Here is a 14961-nt window from a genome sequence, read left to right as displayed (position 1 = left end):
AGGTTGTCTACTAGCAAAAAACCAAAACAAACAAACAACCACAACCAGAAAAGTGTTGGTAAGGATGTGGAGATACTGGAACCCTTGTGGACTATTGGGACAAATATAAAATGGTGCAGCCACTATGGAAAATAGTATAGAAGTTCCCCCCAAAATTAAAACTAGAATTACCATATGACCTAGCAATTTCATTTCGGGGCATGCACTCAAAAGAATTGAAAGAAGGAATATTCACAACAGCCTAAATGTAGAAACAACCCAAGTGCTCATCACAGATGGAGAGACAAGCAAAATGTGGTTTATACATACAACAGAATATGATTTAGTCTTAAAAAGGAAGACCATTCTGATACATGCTACAACATGGATTAACCTTGGGGACATTATTCTAAGTGACATAAACCAATCAATCACAAAAAGACAAGTACTGTATAGTTCCACTTTTATGAGGTAACTAGAGTATTCAAATTCATAGAGACGGAAAGTAGAACGGTGGCTGCCAGGAGCTGGGGAGAGGGAAGAATAGGGAGTTGTTTAATGGGGACAGAGCTTCAGTTTTGCAGGAAAAAAAAAATTCTAGAGATGGATGGTGGTGATGGTTGTACAACAATGTGAATGTACTTAACACTACTGGACTGTACATTTAAATGGTTAAGGTGGTAAATTTAATGTTATGTGTTTCTTAACACACACAGTTTTAAAAAATTCTATGTGGATATCATAGTTGAATAAAAAGTTTTTAAAAGCTTATATTCCTGTAGTGGCTTAGAAGGTCATCTAGGAGACTGGTAATAGTTGGTTGCTTACAGGGAGGAGAACTGGATGAACTGGGTGGGGATGGAAGGGAGAATTTTCCTGTGTACTCTTTCACCCAGTTTGAACTTTTTGCATGAACATTTTGTATTTTTATCTTTTCTAATATGTAGTAATCTTTAAAATAGTTTAAAAATTATTTTAAAAATAAAATAAACATGTTAAATTAAAAAAAAACCCACACAAACAAACAAGCAAGCAGGTAGTGGTCCAGGTTTGGTCCAAAAGCTATAGTTGCCAATCCTTGGAATAGAGAGAAACAGACCTACACATACACCGTCAGTTTATTTTTGACCACATTACAAAGGTAACCCAATGCAGAAAACGATTGTCTTTCAACACAAGGTACTGGAGCAGCTGGTCATCCATTTGTAAAAAAGAAAAAGAAAATAAAAAGAACTTTGACTACTAGCTTGCATCATATATAAAACTTAAGTAGAAATAGATAATAAATATTTTAGGTTTTGTGGGACATATGATCTTCCTTTCAACTATTTAACACTGCCATTGTAGAGCAATAACATCCATAGACCGTGCATAAACAAATGGGTGCAGCTATGTTCCAATAAAACTTTATTTACAAAAACAGGTGACAATTGTATCTGGCCTATGGATCATCATTTGCTACCTTAGGCTTAGACTCATGGTTTTCAGCACTGGCTGTATGTTAATATTAATCAGGGAGCTTTAAAACATCTAAATCCTCATCTTTGAAGGTGGGGCCTGAGGATAGGTAGTTTTAATAATGTAGGTGATCCTAAAGTGTAAGTCAGGGTTAAAGGTCATTCATTTAAACAAATATGGTTTCTCTCTGAGGGTGAACATATTGCCAAAGAAGCAAAAACACGGTTTTTATCTTTCAGCAGATAACTGGGAATGGGAAATAGCTGATGGCCACCGACAGTGTCTACTCCATGGGCAACTGGGTGAAGAGGCAGTTAATTCATTCCATAGATGTTCCTGGAGCACCTGCTATTAGCTGGACTCGGTAGGTAACTGGGCACAGTCCATGTCCTCAAAGAGAGGGATACAGTCAAGTCAACAAGCAACTATAATGCGATGTGACCCTGATAGGAGGGGAGAAGAAAGTAAGAGAAAGGAATCGGGGAACAGAGGAAACAATAAAGACATAATTTGGAAGCAGAACTGATAAGGTGTGCTCAGGGGAGAGGAAGAGTTTATGAGATTTCTACCATGGACAGCCAGGTAAACATGTAGCCAGACTTCATCTTTCTGTAAAATGGGGAACACCATAGAATCTACCACGTGTCATTATTGTGATGGTTAAATTAGTTAATATATGCAAAACACTTAGAACAGTCTTAATGGATCTTTTTTTATTTTATTTTTTTGAGACGGAGTCTTGCTCTGTCGTCCAGACTAGAGTGCAGTGGTGCGATCCCGGCTCACCGCAACCTCTACCTCCCAGGTTCAAGCAATTCTCCGGCCTCAGCCTCCCTAGTAGCTAGGATTACAGGTGCCTGCCACCGCCCTGGGCTAATTTTTGTACTTTTAGTAGAGACGGGGTTTCATCATCTTGGCCAGGCTGGTCTCGAACTCCTGACCTTGTGATCCACTCACCTCGGCCTCCCAAAGTGCTGTTACCAGATATTTTTTATTAGAGGTGGCTCACTTTTATGTTTCTAACACTTTTTGAAGATAGAATCCCATTCACTTTCGGTTCTGGGTTTGGAAAGAAAGGGATCCCAGGAGCTCCTAAATGACAGAGGAAGGAGATATTGACCTCACGGGTCCTAGTCTAGATCTGGGGACACACCAAATGGTTAGAGCTCAGACAGGGTGAGAGTCACCTAATCTAACATCTGATTTTGTGAGACCTGGCTCCAATGCTGGCTTCACTGTGAAGTTCACCCAACCCCACGCTGGGTCAGAATCCACAGAGAGGTAACACCAATGCCAGGGGTGGGGGAGTTACAGGCTTCCCTGGTAAACTCTCTATTCATGGAGGGGGATGAGGAAGGGAATATATTTTCTGCCATTTTTCTGCCTTGTTTCAAGACATCATTATGAAAAATGTAGGGTAAAATGAAATTGTATAGATATTGCAATGTTGTCCATGGATTCTGCGGCAGAGACTCTTTAGTCAGAAACTTGTTTTAAATCAGAAGCATCTGTAAATATTTATTCAAATAGAATTGAAAATATAATATTATGAAGTGCTAATAATTTTCCCGTATCACGTGACTTCTCGTGGGTTTTTTTTCTTCTTGAGGTAAATAGCATAGGAGGCAGGAAATATGAACTCCAAAGGCCAATCTCCATCGCAGAGTCTGCTTCCGACAAGACCAATCTATGACAATGGCCTCAGGAAAGTTTATTTTGTTTTAATTGAAATGTATAGTGGAAAAACGAAATTAACAATTTGAAAGGTCATCCAAACATATGCAAAGTGAAGCCATCACTCCAGTTGTCCTAGGGCTCCCTCTGAGAGCAACACACTTTCTTGTGTATAAAGACGGTGATTCTCAAAAGGTGGCCCAGGGATCCCTGAATGTCCCTGAACCTTTTAGGGGATTTATGAGGTCAAACCATCTTCATAATAATACTAAGCTTTTTCACTCTCATCCTCTCACAGTCACAGATAATAAGAAGTTCAGGCCGGGAGCAGTGGCTCGTGCCATGCCAGCACTTTGGGAGGCCGAGGTGGGCAGATTACCTGAGGTCAGGAGTTCGAGACCAGCCTGGCCAACATGGTGAAACCTCGTTTCTACTAAAAATACAAAAATTAGCTGGGTGTGCTGGCACATGCCTGTAATCCCAGCTACTCAGGAGGCTGAGGCAGGAGAATTACTTGAACCCAGGAGGCAGAGGTTGCAGTGAGCCTAGATCGCGCCACTGCACTCCAGCCTGTGCGACAGAGCGAGACTCCATCTAAAAAGAAACCAAAAAAGAAAAAAAAACAGAAAAAAAGAAGTTCAGTGGTAGGTTTCAGATTCCACACTGCAACGAACTTTGAGCAACTATCACTTGCCAAGTTTTTGGTGGTGGTGTAGAAACTACCTGCAATTACCCAAAAAGGCTGTTCAAATACTTCTCCCTTTTCCAGCTACAGACCTGCAAGAGGCTGGAGTTGCTTTGTGTGCTTTAACCAAAACAACATATGGCAACAGACTGAATGCAGAAGCAGATACCAGAATCCAGCTGTTTTCTATTAAAGCAGATAGTAAAAAGACTTGCAAAAATTTAAAACTACCATTATTTTTGCCTTGTGTTTTGGAACAAAACAAATAGTTTTGTTGAAAAATTTTTAGAAGAAAATCATTTTTCATAAAAATGTTATTTATGTTAAAATGAAAGGGATTTATTTCTTTGAGATGAAATTATATAAATTTTTAAAATTCTTAGTTTTAATTTTTAATGTGGTAAATAGTTATTGCTGAATCCACATAAAAATTCTTTGAGGTCTTACATAATTTTTAACAGTGCAAAGTGTTCTGAGAACCAAACTTTGAAAACTGCGTTTTATTTTTTCATTACAAATTTATTATAAAACACACAGAGGATAAAATTTAAAATCATAATCTATAATCCTATCACTAAGAAATACCCTCTTTTGGTATTTCTTTCCTTCCATATCAATATCATACCTATATTACTCATTCTGAAATACTGTCTCGAAAGCTGGAATTTTTTTTTCATTATAGATGTCACAAATAAATTTAAAATAGGGGTTGGGGGGTTTAAGTACCTGAGATGAATTAACTACCTGGCCATATTGGGCATTTAAGTGTTTGACACCTTCTGCTATTATAAATATGAGAGATTTCCTAGACTTCTCCCTTAGCATTTTCCAGATGTTAAAGTAGTGGATCAAATGGTAGTCATGTTTAGAGGCACTTGATACATATCGCCAAATTCCTGTTCAACTGCATAGTCTTCCGTGAGGCCAGGCTGGGTCTCCATAACTCAGAATTATATTTGGCACTTCCATGGATGGGTGAATGGATGGATGAATGGATGAACAAACATGTGAAAGGAATGGTTTCTTTGTACCCACATTAAAATTGGGTGTTAACGGTTAAATTATTTTGTAGTTGCTTAATTTTAAAAAGATGTCTCATTGCTGCTGTAATTTTCATTTCCTTCGTGACTGTGACATTAAAAGTGTTGTCTCATGTTGACTGAACATTTGTCTTTATCTCTCGTCAACTGCCAAAGCCATTGATTCTTGACACCCAGTTCCTTTCATCTTCCAGCACTCAGCCTCCTTGCGGATCAGTTTTCCCCACTCCACCAAGTCAGAGATAAAAGGAAGGGGCTGGGGGCAAGAGCTTTGTGATGAGTCTTCCATGATGTTGCTAGAGGAAGTGTGTTTTTTCCAAGTGAGGATTAATTGCCAACTTTTCTTTTTTTTTTTTTTTTAAGATGGGGTCTCATTCTGTCACCCAGGCTGGAGTGCAGTGGCACCATCATGGCTCACTGCCGTCTGGACCTCCTGGGCTCAAGCCATTCTCCCACTTCAGCCTTCCAGATAGCTGGGACTGCAGGTGCATGCCACTACACCTGGATTTTTTTTTTTTTTTCATTTTTTGTAGAGATGGCATCCCCCTGTGTTGTCCAGGCTGTTCTCAAACTCCTGGGCTCCAGTGATTCTCCCACCTACGCCTCCCGAAGTGCTGGGATTACAGGCATGAGCCACCATACCTGGCCGATTGCCAACATTTAATAATCAGGAAACTGTATATAAAAATTTAAAATTCTAATCTCTCATTTATCAATTAAAAGTTTTGGCAATATTGTCACATCACAATTGCCTGGGTCTAGGCATTGGCAGCCTTTTCAAAGGGACACTTGTTTCTTAGTTTATCTTGGTTTCCATCACTCCCTCCCTGCTGGCCCCACATCCATTGCCTATTTATCTTCACCCTCGTGCTGCCATTTTTCTTGGAGCAAATTTGTAAGAACCATGAACTATTTCTACCAAAAGTACGAAAAAAAAACACTATAGGGGATCCCGTGTCTTCATAAGAATGCAAAAGCATCCTTGTAAATGAAAAGTTACATACATTTCATAGAAGTTTGATGTATTTAATATAACATAATTATAATATTTAATAGAAACATAGTTGCATATGCTTAAAATACAAAGTATGTCTGTATTGAAAACAAGTATAATTTTTTCATCCAATACATACTATGCTCTTAGCTGGAGAGTTTATACCCTGATGTTTATCACATAGCATAGGAAGACCCCCATCTCTACAAATATTGAAAAAAAAATTTAGCCAGGCATGGCGCTGTGTGCCTGTGGTTCCAGCTACTTGGGAGGCTGAGGCTGGGGGTTTGCATGAACCCAGGAGTTCGAGGCTGCAGCCATGATTGCACCTAGGCACTCCAGCCTAGGCAACAAAGCGAGACTCTGTTTAAAATATATATATAGATGATTAATTCCCACTTTGAACAAACATACTTCCTGAGTCTTCCTGACCCCTGCAGACACTTGAGTTTGTGAGCCCTGACCAGGCTGCTAAGCGGTGTCCGTTGGTTTTCCTGTTGCGCCCGGGGTTGAAGTTTGAAGCTGAGCTTCAAGTGTTTGTCTTTCTCCTGGGAGAAGGAGATTTTCTAGCTCACCTCACATAGCGTCTAGACATCTGGATTATCCTCGCTTCTCTAGAGAACTATAGCTGAGAAAATGAGAAGCCATCTCTGAGGAGCAATAACACACACTGCTCTGAGGATTGAAATAGAAACTCAGGAAAAAAAACCCAAGTTTTTCAAAGGTGGATTTAAACATGATCAGTTTTGCCATATCTGTGTTTTCTCTCTCCTGCTGCAGGGCTTCCCAAACTTTAGTTATACACTGAAGCTTTTTTTTCTCATTCCTCATGCCATATAAATGAAAACATATTTTCTTTAAATTGACTCACGATTTCATTTAAAGTATCTAAAATAGAGACTATGACTACCGTAAGTGGAAAATTAGTATTATGTCCCCCAAATAAAATGTAATATTAAAAAATAAACCTGTAACGAATGTAAAGAAAGGTCTTACATTCTAGCTAGATTCTGTTGCCTGCCTAAGATGCACACCTAAGGCCAGCTCACTCTGTTAAAAATATGTTAAAGGAATTCTAGCATAGCCAGGCACGGCGGCTCATGCCTGTAATCCCAGCGCTTTGGGAGGCCGAGGCAGGCGGATCATGAAGTCAAGAGTTCGAGACCAGCCTGGCCAACATGGTGAAACTCCATCTCTACTAAAGATACAAAAAATTAGCTGGGCGTGGTGGCACATGCCTGTAATTCCAGCTACTTGGGAGACTGAGGCAGGAGAATCACTTGAATCCGGGAGGTGGAGGTTGCGGTGAGCTGAGATTGCGCCATTGCACTCCAGCTTGGGGGATAAGGGCAAGACTCCATCTCAAAAAAAAAAAAAAAAAAAAAAAAACCAGAAAGAAATTCTAGCATCAAACTAACGCTTTCTCTTTGATACAGCCAGAAGCATTAGTTGATAATTAAAAGAAAATGGCAAAGGGAATAACTCCCTCACCTTCTCAGCTGGTGACTGAATAGTATTTAAAGTTCACTTTATGCCCAGTGCAAACTTTTCTATCACCACTGGTAAGCATTTCATAACTTGTGAAACACTATCTGACTGTACTGTTACTCATTTATTAATTGAAATGAAAATATTTTTATTACTACTTGTGTTACTCCACCAACCAGCTACTATACCAGCCTCTCATTGACTGAAAAATTACCACACCATGCTATTTTTCTTGTTCCCTGACACAAGTTTTTGAAACATTCTTTTATGCTATTTTTCAATAATTCCTAGTTCCCCTTTTACAGATGATGAAAATAAGAGTTAGTGAAGTTAAGAAACTTAGCCAAGCTTCACAACTAGTAAATGATAGAGTTGAAATTCAAGTGAAGTTTGGACATTAATTCTAATAGCTCGAGGTTATTTATCCTTCAGATCAACCACCAAAGTTGATTTGATTTCACCCCTCAAGCCCCAAGCTCCCACAACTTAAGAAACAAATGATTCTCCTGTCAGAGAACAAGGATAATAAACTCCAGAGAAGTGCTATTTTTTCCTTAGCAACAAGGGGAGATATGGTTCCAGACTCTTAGAATCAATCACAAATGTGATTTACATGGAACTGAATTTTTATCCAGAGGAAACATATTTACTTAGTAACAAGACCATCTTGAAGGAGGGCAAGAGTCCAGAAATAAAACAACTTTCATTCTGAGTAAGGGAAAACGTGGTGTGGGCCTTCTTCTCCAGTGATAGATGTACAGAATTTTATGGACCAGTTATAGCTGAAGAAGATTAGGTTTCTTTGAATTCCACAAAATGAAAGGTCCTGTCACTCCTTTATCAGCTGCCTTCTAGAAGCATCCAGCCATTCACCTATCTATCCCTTAAACCATCCACTCAGCCATTCATGCACTTACCTACCAACCCATCCATTCAGGTATGCAACTAACCATTCACCCAACAACTCACTAATCCATCCTTCCATCCCTTTCTCCATGTATCCATTCCTCTCTCCATCTATCCGATCATCATCCATCCATCCATCCAATCATCTACCCATCCAACTATCCATTCATCCATCCATCTATCCATTCATCCAATCATCCATCCATCCACCCTACATTCATTCATCCATCCATTCATGCATCCAATTATCCATTCAATCATCCATCCATCTATCCTACCATCCATCCAATTATCCATCCATCCATCCATCCATCCATCCATCCATCCATCCATCCATTGTTTTTGTTCTCCAAACATTTATTAAGCACATACCACGTGCCAGGCCCTGCATTAAGTGCTAAGATTATAAAAGGATACAAAGATTAAAAGAGTACAATTTCCATCTGGGCTACAGACTAACAGGCAGAGAGGTGTGTATAAAGTGAAAAGAATGTGCAAATAGCAGGAAATTAAGGGGGCATATGAGGCCAAGAATGAGACGTGCTATCTCAGCCTGAGGTGGGGAGTAAGGCTTTCTGAAAGAAGCATCTTAGAAATTGAGAGTTGAATAAAAAGGTGGCATTGGTCAGATGAAAGCCAGAGGTCTGGCAGGGAGGGGAAAGTTGATTTCAACACAGCCACATGTGCAAAGGCCGAGCATCCATAGTGTTCTAATGGTACAGTGCTGGAATATATAAGCTCTACATTTGGGGTTCTGAAGGGATTGTCTCATTCCTGATTGAGCTTCCTGAATTCAGATCCTTGTTTAGGCTCTCCCTACCTAAAGACTTGGATTTTCATTTGTGTTTGCACTCAGATGTTGGCTGAATCTTGGTCAATATTGTCTCAGATTGTTTGGTACCAGGCCTAAATGCCACAGTATTACTCAGAGCAATTAACCTTTAGTCGTCAGCTCAGCATATTCACCATACCCCTGTTGAACAAGAGACTGGGCTTTTCTCCAGCTCATTTCTCCTGGCCCAGGCTGCCTACTGGCAGACTTGTAATGCAGAATTATTTTGCCTGCAGCAAATATTATGGAAGCTTTCTTGGAGGTCTGAGGTTAAACCAGTGCAGAGTTTGCTTTTTGCATCTTCTTGGCATCCTCAATGGGGCCATCATATGCCCCAGCCTTTTTCTGGTGAGGCTAAACATTGGAAACCAATATCTGTTTCCTTCACATTTTTACATAGGATACAACTTTATAGCATGTTGGCACTCATCATTTGGAATAGTAATTCAGTGGGCAATTCAAACCTGTCACTCTCAAAATGTTGTAGTGCCTGACATTGGATTTGTTTGTAAACTTAAGAAAAAGTGTGTTGGAATTGGAAGGGCTGTGTGACTTTGGGCAACTTACTTAGAGTCTCTGGGCCTCAGTTTTCTCCACCTGTAATAGTAGGCACAATAATATACTACCGCCTGGAATTTTTCCACAAGTTAATATTTGAAGAGTTCAGAACAGTTCCTGGAATACAGCAAGCATAGAAGTGTTTGTTAAATAGAATTAAAAAATAGGAAAGAGGTCTAGAGTAGTGAAATCCATTTGTGCCTAGTGTTCCATTATTGGAACACTAAGCATGTGGGAGTTATTTATATACTACTGCTCAAGGCCATTGCCAAGGTCTGATTTTTCAATTCAAAAAATTGCAACTTCAGGCATAAATGGATTAAGAGCAAAGGTGCAGGAGCCAGGTAGATTTAGGTTCTGTTGTGAACTCTGCCACCTTCTCACTGTGTAGCCTTGGGAAAGCTAATTAACCTCTCTGACAGTCCATTTGCTGTGAAAATGAGGCTATGATAGTTCCTCCCTCTTAGGATGGTGTGGGGTTTAAATGAGATAATGCACAGCACGCTCTTGGCATGGTGCTGTCATAAAATACATGGTGGTGGTTTGCCTCTATGTCATTATTATTCAACTGAAGATCTGAGTTGGCTAGAATGAAGAATTATGAAATCACATGTGCAAGAGGAAAGTGAAATCCTGTCCCCCGGAAATCCCAGTCACCTGCCCTTCTCCTGCATGTCCACCAGCATCCACTCAGGGATAGGAATCTCTGCAGGCGGGAGAAGGGGACTCGGTTACTTCTGACAATGGTCCTGGGCCACAGGTCCTATTGGCCTTACTTTATAAACCTGGGCCCTGAATGTTTGGTGACCTGCCTAAGGTGCCCCAAGCACTACGTGACAAAGACAGCATTTGAGCCCCTGTCCCCTGCCCCACTCTTGGCATGCACATGGCAGCCCTGGAATCAGACAGACCTGGGTTTGAATCCTGGCTTTGATACTTCCTGCCTGTGAGACTGACAGTGAGTCACTTCATTCCCTTCAGCTCCAAATTCTTCGTCTGTCTAGATGACTAGCAATGGCTGCTCTCCGGGCTTTGGTGAAGATCACGTAAGGCAGAACATAAGAAGCGTTCAGCGTCATGCCTGGCCCACAGCGAGTGCTCCATCAATGCCTGGCACATGAATTTACTGTAATGTGTACTGCTCTTATTACTCAGCACATTCTCAGCACTACTCTAGGTTTCCAAAAGAGGAGAGATTTTTGAAAGCCAGGACCTCCAGCTTCCTCACCCTAGGATGATACATTTATGACTGCCAATTTCCTGGGAATCATATTTTTTTTTCTTGTGTGAGTTACAGTGTGTAAACGTTCATAAAAGGACACTGCCCTGTTTGAAAGCCAAGAACAGCCGTTCGGAGAGCATGTGTTGTAGGGATCTTCTCAAACAACCCCACACCCTGGCCACCAAGTTTGTTTTCTGAAGGGTGGCTTTGGATCCTTGACAATATCTATCACTGAAAAGAAAGTGTTTCAGGCACTGGGTCCTTCCCCACCAGTTTCTACTTCTATGACTGTGGAATTACAAGTCAGTAGATGAAATCTGTGAGAGCTATCCAGTGGTGTATCAGCAAGGGTCAAAATGACACAGATGACACACTCGAATATGAGGATAATTCAAGGGAGATTCATTGCCTGACAGATTAATTACCAAGCTTCGAGTGGGGCGTAGCAGGACAGGATAAACTGGAAACCCAGGGGTAGCAACAGTGGACCCCAAAGACAGAGCATGGGATAAAGCTATCCACTTTTTTTTTTTTTTTTTTTTTGAGACGAAGTCTCTCTCTGTCGCCAGGCTGGAGTGCAGTGGCGCGATCTCGGCTCACTGAACCTCTTCCCAGGTTCAAGCCATTCTCCTGCCTCAGCCTCCTGAGTAACACAGGTGTGCACCACCACACCCGGATAATGTATTTTTAGTACAGATGGGGTTTCACCATGTTGGCCAGGATGGTCTCGATCTCTTGACCTCATGATCCACCCTCCTCTGCCTCCCAAAGTGTTGGGATTACAGGCGTGAGCCATCGCTCCTGGCCCACTATCTACTTTAAGAACAGAACAGGGATTTTCTGTCTAAGGATGCTGCCAATCTGAGGTCACCTCACTCTCCTCGCTTCCTATAATTTCCTACCTGGGATCCCCAGTAGCCAAGCCCAACCAGAAGCCCAAGATACAGCACTACATCAACTGTGTGTTGCCATCATCCATACATGTTGGCCTTGGGAAACAGAGAGCAGAGATGGGTGGGAAGTGGACCAGGAGGGGCACAGAGAAGCAATGTGGCAGGGGAGGTGAGGGCAATGAGCTGCGTGCATTCAGAGGCACTGGAGAAGCTAGTCCCATTAAGATCAATCAGACTGATCAACTGTTGAGCTAGCAATTCAAAGTACCAATTAAAGTTGGGCAAATTTTCTAAAATAGCAAGCGTGACATGCTGCATTGCAATCTAAAAATCACTGTATCTTTTGTTTTTTTTTTTTTTTTTTTGAGACGGAGTCTCGCTCTCTCACCCAGGCTGGAGTGCAGTGGCGCGATCTTGGCTCACTGCAAGCTCCGCCTCCCGGGTTCATGCCATTCTCCTGCCTCAGCCTCTCCGAGTAGCTGGGACTACGGGCGCCCGCCACCACGCCCGGCTAATTTTTTGTATTTTTAGTAGAGACAGGGTTTCACCGTGGTCTCGATCTCCTGACCTCATGATCCGCCCGCCTCGGCCTCCCAAAGTGCTGGGATTACAAGCGTGAGCCACCGCGCCCGGCCTAAATCACTGTATCTTTTGTGAGGAAATATATTGTAAAGCCCAGATAGCAGAATGATTGGCCGAAGGAAAATAGGTCGTATTATTCACCTCTACTTTACAGGTTTACTGGATCGACTTTTCCTCCACTTCATCCCGAGGATGCTCACAGCCCTGACAGTAAATGGGAGTTGGCTATTCCGTGGTCTGGGTACTCTTTTTGTCTACGTGTTGATTTTTAGGCCTAGTAACTCAATTGTGTTTGTTCCCATGCCTGCTTATGCCTGTAGTACCTGTTAATGGCAATTGAAATAAGTAATCCCTAATTCAGCAAACTGTAAGGATAAAAATAAAGAGAGTTGTTGCTTCTGTGAAAATTCAGTTACATTTTGTGGAGAAATAAAATCAGCAAAGGCCAACCATTATAAAAGAATTGCAGTCAAAGTATTTGTGAGCAAGGCAATTGTTAAATGATAGGGGGAATCATAAGAATCTAGAAGGATTCTATTTATAATTTATGGTCGGTAGTCCCATGTCATTCCCTTGCTCCCAATTCAAGCCCGTAGCCAAGCTTTTAACATTCTTCCCTTGGGGGATTTTTCAAGGGTGACAGATGCTTCTGCTCTGTGGTCGATTGCTAAAATGGAGAAGAGGAACCCAAGCCTTGCTCATCTTCTGGAATTTTCCACATCTCTTTCCTTTCATCCAAAGACTTTGCTTGTTCTTCTTTCTCTCTTGTGCTCCAGGGACACCTTGGAAACTTTCTTCATTGATCTTTTAATATTACCAAGAATGGGACATGCCCTTTACATCTGATGATTTCTGCTTTATACCTGAGCTATACTGAAGATTCCCTGAGGCAACTGAGAAGGCTTTGAGTATGAATGTCCCTCCTCTCTGCTCATGTGGAATTTTTCTCACTTGCCATGTTACCTTTGAGACAATTTCTTTCCATGCCTGCCTGTCTTCTAGACAGTTAGCCCCTGAGGATGGGGAACATCTCTCTTGCATGTTGGTCCCTTCAATGTCCTGGAATTGCTCTGGAATATTCTAAGCAGTCGGTGAATGCTTGTAAAAATCATCCGAAAAGTTTTTGAAAATTATTGCTGGAGACACCAAAGGACCCAAAGATTTTGCATTTATGAGTAATAACACGTTATCCAAGCTCTTTAGACCTGAAGGATGTCTGGATGGGGCTATGGTGAACACACCTGATAGTAATAACTTAAGCATACCTTTAGACTGACCCTGTATGGCAGATGAACCTCGATGTGTGTTCCGAGGTAGGGGATATGGAAGTGGCCAGCCTAGAGATTCGTTCCCTGTCTATGAAGAACATCTGAGCCCCAGGGCCATCCAGTGGAACAGGGACCACAAAGGGGATTGAGGCCCTGAGTGTTGTTGGGTTGAATGACTGCCAGGTGGAGGTTGTTAGGGGGAGGGTGCTACATGAAAGTGCTATATAAACTGCTTGTCTTTTGCAAGCTGCTGCAGTTCTTCTGCTCAGCTCACCGCCACTGGGCCGCGTGGTTCTCATGTCCAGTCTGCTGCCACTGAACTCTCTTCCCGGTATGTAAGCCCCTTGTAAAACCCCATGTCTCGATTGCTGGCTCTGGGTCTCTTCTTCAGCCTCTTGAACCTGGAGCCAACCCTATTGGAGTCAATAGGGGTTTGGGGTAACAGAGGACTAAGCTTGTTGAAGATCAGATTTGAAAAAGCAAATAATCAAAAGCAGAAAAGAGCAGGACACTGCTAGGTCACTCATGATGGCCTCAAGAAGTTTGTTCCATTTTTTTCTTCTAATGACTTATTTCTTTTCTTTGCCTGAAAGATTTATGTATCTGTAGGGAATACTTTTGGCTGCAAGTAGCAGAATACCCAACAAACAGTGGTTTAAACTGTAAGTTCACCTATTTATTTCTTAAGAAGTCCACAGCTCAGCAGCCCAAAGGTGATACAGTGGCTTAATAATGTCATCAAGGAAAGAACGTCTTCCTGTCTTTACATTGAATTATCTTCAGAGCACTGGCTTTTTGTCCCTGGGCTCATAATCTCGCAGTTGTCACTAATTTAAACGTCACATCCCGGCATGGCAGCATCCAGAACAGGAAGGGGAAGGGTCCTCTTCCTTGTTTGGCTCTCTCTGATGTAGGGAGGAAAATGTTTCTAAGAAACTCTAATAGAGTTGTCCTTTCCTCATTGGCCACACCTGAGCCAATTGGGTTAATTGCCCACCTGCAGGCAAATTGCTGGCACATTTTAACCTGGTGCCACAAGCTACAAATTGGCTTGAAGCAAGTGTGGCTTAACCCCTTAGGGATGGATCCATCATTGTCTGGAAGAATAAACAGGGTCTATTTGCAAAGAAATGGGAAACCAGCAGTGTCTGCTGCAATGTATTTGTTACCATGGCAAACACATGTATTGAGATATATGCCTTTAATGCGGGAGTTTTGAAGCCATGAGAGATACCTCAAGAAATTCATCAGGCTATCTGTGTTCACCATTTGTCCTTCCCTGAGGAGTAGCTTTTTTGTCTCAAGATCAAAGATAGAGGTTTCCAAACCTTTAAAAGACAACATTCAGGTTTTTCTTGGGAGATAGAGGTGCACAGAGTGTC

General features: G+C 41.7%; 1 long non-coding RNA gene across 1 annotated transcript in view; it reads left to right on the top strand.

Annotated features, from left to right (window-relative positions):
• LOC134735939 (uncharacterized) overlaps positions 1 to 4955 on the top strand; it is a 39026-nt gene extending 34071 nt beyond the window's left edge. The window contains exons 5-6 of the long non-coding RNA XR_010119547.1: positions 1677 to 1801; positions 3410 to 4955. This is a non-coding gene — a long non-coding RNA (uncharacterized lncRNA). The remainder of the gene's footprint in view (positions 1 to 1676; positions 1802 to 3409) is intronic.
• The last annotated feature ends 10006 nt before the right edge of the window (positions 4956 to 14961 follow it).

This window comes from Symphalangus syndactylus, chromosome 24, assembly GCF_028878055.3.
Source record: "Symphalangus syndactylus isolate Jambi chromosome 24, NHGRI_mSymSyn1-v2.1_pri, whole genome shotgun sequence".
Lineage (NCBI taxonomy): Eukaryota > Metazoa > Chordata > Mammalia > Primates > Hylobatidae > Symphalangus > Symphalangus syndactylus.
This window is presented reverse-complemented; position numbering and strand designations above follow the sequence as displayed.